This window comes from Rhagoletis pomonella, unplaced genomic scaffold (genome assembly GCF_013731165.1).
Source record: "Rhagoletis pomonella isolate Grant_MI unplaced genomic scaffold, Rhpom_1.0 Rhpom_scaffold_00004, whole genome shotgun sequence".
NCBI lineage: Eukaryota > Metazoa > Arthropoda > Insecta > Diptera > Tephritidae > Rhagoletis > Rhagoletis pomonella.
In genome coordinates, this window is record NW_023458558.1 from 2219020 (window position 1) to 2229644 (window position 10625).

At 31.8% G+C, this 10625-nt stretch overlaps 1 protein-coding gene across 3 annotated transcripts in view; it reads right to left on the reverse strand.

Annotated features, from left to right (window-relative positions):
- LOC118736801 (UNC93-like protein MFSD11) overlaps positions 1-10625 on the reverse strand; it is a 49465-nt gene that overhangs the window by 29463 nt on the left and 9377 nt on the right. The window lies entirely within an intron of this gene.

Below are 10625 nucleotides of genomic sequence, written 5' to 3' on the forward strand. Positions count from 1 at the left end.
GTTTTCGTGTCGTGACTAAATTCCTTACGAAACACATTAGGGCAAATTAAGATTTTGAAAGTGCCATAATAAAGAAATTCTTGTGGTCTGGTTAGAAATACTCTAAAACATCGTAAAATGCATCGTGTTTTTGTGAAGCACAAAAAAGGACCATCAATCAACGACAATTTTACAATATCAGAAAATCTGAAATTTTTAAAATTTCGATCGAATAATAATTTGGAGGAAAGAGAACGTATTTACACGTTTTTTAATCAGGGATGGTAATCATTATAAGTTAAAAAATATTAATCAACATTTAATTATTATTAACCGATTTTTATTTTTTTAATCATAAATAATATCTTTTTTTTTGGTTTTTACTAAATAAAATAAAACAAAAGGAATCAAATTTTTTTTTTTTTATTGACGTTATATTTTTTTCCGGGGTGTGTATTTGTATCACAAGAAATCACCTGTGTGTCATCTCATCTATACATAAAAATACGTATGAAATTTTTTTAAAAATTTGATATTTGATAAATAAAATTGAGGTTCCTTTCTAGATCTAATTGCGAAAGCTACTGAAGACATTTGGTTTTAAGTTTTCCTGTAAGTTCGCTGAACATTTTCCTGGCGGGCTTCAAAATTGTAATTCGCAAAAGGGTCAATATTTGTGAAAATTCAAAAGTGTATTTACAGTTTTCGCCGAGTATATATTAAGTTAATTGAAGACTATTTACTCTTAGGTGACGCAATTAAAGCGACATCCTGCGACTTTGTTGAAAAAACTGTAAAATTTTATAACAATCAAGGAGCAGAAATACATATTTAGCCATTTCAGACTTTTGTTCATGTTGGAAAACCATAAGGAGAGCTACAAGCAAAACAACTTTAGGCCTAATGTGTAATGGAAACCAAACAATTCAAAAGATAAATCGTTTCTCTTTTTAAATACTAATTTTAGGTATTATCTTATGCAAATTAATACACTGTAAAGCTCAAAGTGAATGGTGGTGCTATAGCTGACTGCCCGCATGCAGCTTGGCTATGTAAGTATATATTATATACATATCTACATATTTGGAACTTACGAGTATGTTTTGGTGGGCTCGTCTCTGCTTTAAATGTGGCAACTGCCATGCATTTTTATGGTGAAATATGTACATACATATATACCTACATACAGATGTATGCACATTAGGGTAGGCTGAACTGTGAGGGAAGGCCTTAAATTCAATTTTATTTAAATAGCAATAAATATTTAGTAATTGTATGGCAATAATATAGCAATATTATTGTATAGCAATAAATATTTAGTAATTGTATGGGACATGAGAAGAATTTCTTGCCAAAATGAATATGTTTAATTGTTCAAAAATGGAATGTCCACATTTAAAACGTTTTACATTATGCGTATCAAATTTGATATTAGCTAATTAGATTTCATTCACTTAATTTTTTTGTTGTAAAGGGCTTTGTAGTTTCAAAGATATAATTAATTCCATAAATTATTTTAAAAAAAATCAGTGACTATGTAGAATACCAATATGGGTACCAAATGAAAAAAAAATCTGAAAAATTAAATAATTTAAAATTTCGTGGTTCACAAGCCGAATAGGTGCGGAGAATTTAAGTAATTAATTAATTTAATTTCTTTAAGCTAGTAAAGTTAGTAGCATGAAATTCGAGGATACGGTCCTTAACATATAACTTTTCCAAAATATAATTATTGCAAAATCTCAAGGACAAAATTTTAAAGGGATATTTTCCTATGCATAAGGACGCAACAAAAAAATGTACACCGCTTTAATTCTACAGAATTTTCTCTTTAATATGAAGAAGTCATACATGCGGTTTTTCAGTTTTTGAAGCTATAATATATTTTATAAAAATATGGTTCATGCTTTAACAAAAACCATATAAATCGCACTTTCAAACTTTATAAAGGATTTAGAGAAAATCCACAAAATTTTAATTAAATTTCAAGCTTTTTCACCAGAACTCTTTAAAATTTTTGAAACTTTTTGTGATTTATATGGTTTTTGCTAAAGCATGAGCCATATTTTTATAAAACATATACAAAAATTTAGCTTGAAAAACATTCTAAAACGACCCATAAATGAAAAAATTAGAGCTCTTGTTAATCGACTAGTCGACTAATCGGTTAATCAAATAGCAGAGGTTACTTCAAAAAATTGTCGACTTTACTTAGTACCGATTTCACGAATATGGAGCAATTTAAGTGAAAAATTATTTTTTGAGCTTCCATATTAAATTCGATTGAAAAAATTCGTTTTCACTTAAATTCGAATAATTTCGGTTAGTAGATTTTCAGACTACTCGATGGTGAGCGGTTTGTCGAAAGTAAACGATTATTCGAATTTGAGCATCGGTAATGCAGTCGGCATACTAGTAATTCAGATACGAGTGCAATTGAAATTGAATAAGAACTTATTTGAATTAGTATAGTGAATGCACAACCGCCGAGAAGGTACCATGAAGATATCCAGGCTAGTTTTATATGTTTTCTGTATTCTACGCTCTCGGAGCCCAACAAGTAAGCAAACAAAGCAAACGAGCTTGACATTCACGGGAACCGAGTGGTCAGAACTGTGTACTACAAATCAGTAGCACCCAGGATCCATCGCACTCCCAGAATTTCTTAAAAATCATTTTTATTCTTATTGATATGTAAACATCCTTGCTCTCGATATGGGCAAATGAAAACAAATCGAATCAACTGTTCTAGTTGGAGACTTTTTTCGGGATAATTTCGGGACTTATTTCGCAACCAGTTTGGTCATAGTTTCTGATTTCATTTCGATACTAGTTTGGACCTTTTTCGGGACCATTTCGGGTTTAGTTCGAGACATAGATGTTTACGTATCAAAATTCATGAGTGCCCGGTACTCACGCTTTCTTGCCAAAGTCCACTACGCGAAAGTCCGCAAGCTCTTAGCAACTTACATATGGATGTAAGCCCGTTACTAATTTCATGTCAGCATTGGTTCTGAATTTTAGATTTTTTAGAAAATTTTTCAGCCATTCGACTTGATAATAAAAAGATCGACCCACCCTAATACGTACATATGTATATGTAAATGTGAATGGCTACATGCAAACAAAAATACACACCCACTTTGTTTAGGCGAAAACCAGTTTTAAATATGTATTGTACATAAATACATGTGTACATTTACATATATATTCTATAGCAAAGATGATACCAATTAGGACTTTGGACCACGTCAACCGATTCGATAATTCATTTTGCAACGGAAAGGTAGTGTCTCAGAGGTGGTCCCATACTAATCTGGTTTAGATCCGAACATTGAATCATGAAATATATATATACTTTTTTTTTATATGAGAATTGAAGTCGGATTTGGTTTTTGCTAAAAATTACTTGTAATAAAACAATGCAAGTGTAATGCTGGGTAGGAGATCCAATGTAATGCACAATGTATCAGGTCTTTGCTAATGTTTTGTAATGTAAAAGTGTCCACTTGACCGGTTTCTGGTTTCAATGATAAGCAAAAAGGAAAAATTCTACGACAAATGTAAATAGGCCTTTACGAGCGTAACTAGTTACTTCTAATTTAGGTCTAGTTTAGTGTGTACCCGCAGTGTAGATCGAAATCCTACCGGGCATGTATGTACATGCATAAAAAGTCCACGTTGAAGTATACAATGAAAGGCATATTGTTGGCTTGATTTTATTTTGTTATTTTGTACTTTAAAACATAGTATCGAGCCCTAACCGCCAAAATAACGTAAGCGACATTTTTTTCAAAATTTTCTTTTTGATGCAGAAATATTCCTAGAGCATCTAGATGCATTTCTGCATCAAAAAGAAAATTTTGAAAAAAATGTCGCTTACGTTATTTTGGCGGTTAGGGCTCGGTATATACATATACATATACATACCTACAAATGTCTTTATGAAATGTGTTATTGCTTTCTCTTTTGGAGTGACCTTGAAACTTTGCATAATTTAAATACTTATACATACTCGTGCATACTTATGCGCTCACCTTTTTCGCCAAAATACCTAGTAGGCGACAAATTAGCGATCCCTTTGCTGGAATTGCTTTTTTCTCCTTTACTTCTACATATGTATATGGTAGAACTTGAAATTGAAAAAAAATTTATCACAGAAAAAAATGAAAGAAATAACAAAGCTCATTGCATTCTTTTACGGGGCAAGAAGGAATTTCATGATGAACTTATGTACATAGTTTAAATCATACACACATTATGGCCGACAATAAAAAATTCTGGTTAAAATTCCACTGACGCTCGTAAAAACTTTGGAGCGTTGATTGGTATGCTTTGATTGCTAGAATGAACAAGTTAAAATGTCTAAGAACGGACTGATGGAATTTCAAAACATTTATTTAGGGGTGGATATTTTGTTTGTTCGACCTATGTAAAATTATTTTCATATTTTGCTAGGCTAGACTATGAATAAGTATGTATGTACATATGTATATAGTTGCATGCATACACCCGCCTCGCTTACAATTATTTAAATAATAGCGTAGTACAACTACGGAGCAACCCTGCTACAAGGTGTTGCCCCAGAGACAAACAACGATTAAAAGATTTCATGAAACTAAACAGGGTTAGATGGGGTCGGATGAAACCCCCACGAGTCATTCCGGTACGCAGAACCGGCTGTAGTGGGTCATTTATGGCTATTCACTTCTATTACTTCATCACTCACTTCTATTACTATTCGATAATTTTGCTTTTTAACATAACCGCCGGCTTGCAACTTTTTATCAATGCTTCTTTTTCATAAAGAAATATTCAGTAATATATTGGCAATCAATCGAACTAACTATATGCGATGATATAAACTAACGACCACCCTTATAGACAAATAGATACTATGTACATTCAGAATGTTGCAGTCTGCATGGCGAGATGTTTCTATTGCCACAAAAAGCTCGTTAAGCGGTCAGAGCTCTCGTTGCTAAAGGAAAATATGCATATTAATAACGGAAAATTCCTCTGCTCTTAAGTGCAAAGTGCAATATATTCATGCGATTAAAGAATGTAATTTTATATCTGAATTAATAACCACTTCTACATAGTAGACCAATATCTACGCACATACATACATACATATGTATGTGTGTGGATAAATGTAAATGAGAGTATCTATACATGTTTTAAGCCTGAAGGTTATTTTGTACGCTAATTATAATTATTGCCACGGATCCCATATGAATATGTATGCAAGTATGGACTTGGAAAAGTTTCATACAAAGCACTTTATTTTCTTGTTGGTTAATTTTGTTGAATAATCGAGCGAGTTGCCTACCATTCATTTCAATATCCACTCACTGATGGTTGCACAAAGAAACCGCGATCACAAACAAGTACACGCCCCGCTTGGAATGCAGAAAATTGGATAAAAAGTTACAAAAGAGACTTGTCGGAATTACTAGCAATCGGCAATTGGAAAGGTATACGCAATTAGTAGTTACTACAGTACATAAATACACTGACTGGCGGTGACGAAGAAATACACCTTCAAGTACAAGAAGTACCTTCTCCAGTTTTTGAAGATGAATCAATATTTCGTCGTGCATGACCAACTGCTGGAAAATTAATATTTTCGGCATCTACTGATTCCGTGAGATGATTCCAAGTTTATAGTAAGCCTAGTCGAATATTTGTGAATATACATATATGGAAGAAAAGTTCCGTAAAAGGACGATTCATGGAAGAGGTCAGTATAGGTGGACGTGTTTGCTGATTTTAAAAGGCAGAATTAGGGGAGTTATCGCAGAAAAATGAAATTTGGTGTGCTGCTTCAGAATATGTAAATTAAGAAAAATTTTAAGCTTTGGCAATATCGGTGCAAGGACATGACTACGTCCTATATATCTTTTTTCTCAAAATATACTAAAAACTATTAATAACTTATAAAGTAAAACTCTTTTACTACTTTGTCGCATTTGGTATTAAGAATTTTAGTTATTGAAAAAAATTTATAGATCTTTAAAAAACGATCATAAATAAATCTTTTTCTAAATTTCCTCAATAAATAAGATAACTTATTTCAAATGTAATTTTTAATATTGTCTTTTAAAATGTATGTATATCTACCTCAATTTCTTCAAATTCACAATTCACAATTGTAGACCTAAGTGATGATAATTCCGGATGTGACATTAATAACCAAAGGTTCCATTAAATCTCTCGTCGTTTTTCTTGTAATGGGAAAATCGCAGATTCCTTATACTTCTATGACTGGATTCTTTTTAAGCAAAAAACAAAAGCGACTTCAATTCTCATATGTATATCCTTTTCTTCATCTACATATTCACTTAGATGATGTGAGGTGCGATGACCTGATAAGACGTTATGTGATGTGATGTCAGGTAATGCGATGCAATGTGATGTGATATCGATAATAAAATCGTAAACAAATTCGATAAAAAATATCGAAAGAAAATTCGATAAGAATATCGATAACAAGATCGATAATACAATCGATAAAAAATATCTAAAACAAAATCGATAAAAATATCGATAACAAGATCGATAATACATTTGATAAAAAATATCGAAAACAAAATCGATAAAAATATCGATAACAAAAGCTATAAAAAATCGGTAGCAAAATCGATTAAAATATCGATAACAAAATCGACAAAAATATCGATAACTTAATCGATAAAAATGTCGATAAGTAAATCTATAAAATATCGATAAAAAAATTATCCATTACTATAAAAATCTCTAAAATCCCGAAATAGTTCCTAGGGTGAGTATCTGTGTCTCTATGCCAAATGTCCCGTATTTGGCGGGACGTCCCGTATTTTGCACTAAATTTGAAATATTCCGCCGGGACAAGATTTTTCCCTAGTTTTCGACAATTTCATTCATTCTTTCATTTTAACCTGTGAACTTCTACTCCCATGGTCATGCTTTAACGCGGGTATTGTAAGGAGGTCATTACCCAGCATTATAGCATGTAACTCTATAAAATAAGTATAGTTAGAAATTATAAATGAATAAAACTGGCTATTATATGGAAGAAAATGCGCAAAAAAATTCTAAAAATCAATGGTCATTTTTAGCGACTTGAAACTTGCACTCTATTATACTAAAATTGAATGCACTTTACATCAAAATAACAGAACGAGTAAAATTTTAAAGTATCTCGAAGCCCATTGCATTTTCACAATGTGGAACCATCTTATTTGGTTTCAGCGGAAAATTTTGCATAAGGCTGATGTATCGAATGCCGAGGTTATGAGAATTTTCGAAAATTTGTAAGATAATAAAATTAAGTAAATTTTGGCTATACACTAATCATACAAATAACAAGACGAGCAGTACAGCCACTTGAAGTTAAAGGTATGAGCTGTAGATTCTGTAAGTTTCATGTTTATATCTAGCGTAACCTGAATAATCCGATTTTTTAAATTTTCGCAACTTCAATCAAAGTTCTTTTTTTTTATAAGAAGTAAGCTGGTCGGGTCGACTCGTAGCTGTGTTTCGTGTCTATGATACGCATACTTTACTCCTGGGTAACATAAGCTCCTAGAGTCCCTTCAATATGCCGAATCATAAGCCATCATAATAAAGAAACATTTTACAGGCGGAAACGAGTTTTTATGAAAATTTTATTTTGTGTAAATTCTGCTCTTTGGAACGCTAAAGAAGGGCTCCTCAAAGTTACAGCAAAATCGATTTCATATGGAATAACGCTAAATTACTTCGTTGAAATGGTTCGTTGTTGGAATATTTCTTACGGTAAGCTTTCGTGACTGAGATGTTTTCAAAGAATGTTTAAAATTATTTGAAACTCTCTCTGAACTTCAATCGATAATGTATGTATGTACGTACATTAGGGTGCCACACCAAAAAGTTGCAGTTTTTCCACCGGAGTTATAAAATTTATTATATTTTAAGACTGTTGCTAAAATATTTTAGAAAAATTACAGATTTATGTACGTGAGGTAAACCGATTTGAAAATATTTGCAGCTATCATTAGTGGTTCCGTTGAAAAAACTTGTAATACTTTTTATACAGATTCTTTAAGCTTAAACTCTTCTATCTGTGGTGGATTTTTAGAAAAAAACTATTTTGAAACACTAATTTTATTTGTAAAAAACTAAATTTTTTAAAGTATTTTCACAATAGGTCCAGCTAACGTTAATCCGTTTCAGTAAGCTTTTGGCGGACATCTTAAAATATAATAAATTTTATATTTCTGATGCAAAAACAAAACCTTTTTTTTTTGTATGGAAAGCGATGCACCCTAATGTACATACATGCAACGTGCATACTTACATACATAACTTGTATATAAGTAACTTTTTTATGATGTATGTACTATACATACATACGTATGTAGGTGTATGGTTTACGTTCTCTATTCAGGTCAACAAAGAAAAATAGTCGATAAGGAGGTAATAACAGGCAGTAATATAAACAGTTAACAACAGCAATCTATTTCTGAACTGATTGGAAATAATCAAACAGTTTTTAATTTGTAGCAACATTAAGCAATGATAAAAATACGAGTGTTTAATGAAGAGTACATTTGTATTTATCGAGCTATTTTCCTTCAATTAGGTGGTTAAGAATGTACAGCTGTATAAAAATTCAATAAATAAATTTCTGCATTTTAAAAGCCCAACTGTAAGGTGTATGATAAAAATGGGTCAAACAAAAGTGCAGATCGTGCATTGTTCTTAAGAGTTATCATTTCTGCCATATAGCGATTGAAAATTTTAGTAGAAGCTGGGTTTCCATAATATGCAAATAATAAAATTTGTATGGAAACATTTTATTATTCAATTTAGGTAAAAAGGGTCTTGTTTTAATGTCGAAAGTAAATTTTGCTTTTTTAGTTATTATTTTTTAAATTACTTATGCAAATTTTTCGATAAATCAATTTAGAGCCCTTTTTTCACTTTAAATTCGGTTATATCTCCAAAAATATTTTAGTTTCTTATACGTTGGCTACAAACTCGAAGTCAGATGAAAATTTTACATAATAAATGATTGCCAAGTGTCACATCTGGAATTTCCTGTAAACTAGTGTAATTACTAATTAGATTAATAGTTTATAATTATAAGCTGTTCTGAGGATTTAAAACACCGATTATGTCGGGTATAACCGGGTAGTTGGTCCGGTTACGGTTCTCAAAAAAAAAAACCGTAACGTAAATACGCCATATCAAATAGTTTTTCGCATTTTCTGAACAACGTATTATTTTGAGTTGTGACTCTTTTGAAGACAGTGTGCGATATGAAAAACTGGCCCTTACTCTTTAAAATGCCGTTGAGTTTGTTCAAATATCTTTTTTTCGCCGGAACTGTTACAAATAAGCGCTATACGAACGAATTTATAATGGTACAAAAGTGCGCTGGGGTATAAAAAACTGCAAGGCAAATTCTTTCCTTATGAGGCACAGTTGACAGTTGCTGTTGTGAATTTCTTACATAGCATAAAAGGAAGGTTTCTTGTTATACTTAAGAAGGCCTCATACAGATGCGATACTATCGATGAATGTGGGAGTGCTCAAACAGATGCGGTATACGATGCGTTCAAAAATTGTATTGCAGCAAGCACAATTGATCGCACGATATGAATAACCTGTTAATTGTAGAGTTCTGAAATGGAATTCATAATTCAGCACGTCAATTGTTATCGCATTTTAGCCTATTTGAAGTATTCGAAATATAGAGATTGCTAAAAGAAAGATGAAGCACTGCAGTGTATCGCATCGCACCTGTTTGAGGGCCTTTGTTTTTTTATCGTTATCGCATCAAATACGATATCGTATCGCAACGGTAGTATCGCATCCAATTGATTAAAACACATACATATATTACAAAGTTTTTCCAACAACATATCAAACAACTATAAGGGATCCACATAGGTTTGTACATAAGTACATACACATACATATATACACGTATGTATATGCAAGTATATACAATTATTTACTCTCACTCATGGGACAATATTAAATTAGAGGGTATAAAACTCAATTATATCAAATATAAAACAAGGGTGTCTACAACTTTCGCTAGCATTCAGCCACACGACTTATATGAATTTGTAAGTACGTAGATATGTACATACATTAGACCGTACCAAAAAAAAAAAGTTGGCGGTATGCCCCTCATTCTAAAGAATTTTTATAAGCTGATTTCAAAAAAAAAATTATTTTGCCTGAACTTAGGGATCGTTTTTTTTCATTTTTCGTCATATCCTCGGAATTAAGAGTTCGATCTGTAAGCACAAAATTATAACTCACCAAAAATTAAATAAATTATTGCTAAGTATTTTGATTATTCCAGTAGAACTGTGTCACCGTGAGTGTGAAAGAGCTAAGTACAGCAAAAAATTTCGTTGCAACAATACTTTATGGCTGCATTTCTTTATTCATTCTGAACGTTTGGAATAAACTTTTTTGTTTACTTATTCTTTAGGATGTTCCTGATGATATGTTAACGTATATTTCAAACGTATTCTGTTTGTTCCGGCTGTGAAATGGGATTATCCGGAATGTATAAAGAAACGCAGCCTATATACTCAAGGATTTTACGCCAATTTTTTTTTTTTTTGCTTACAAGGTGGTTCGGTCTAATGTACATAAAAGGG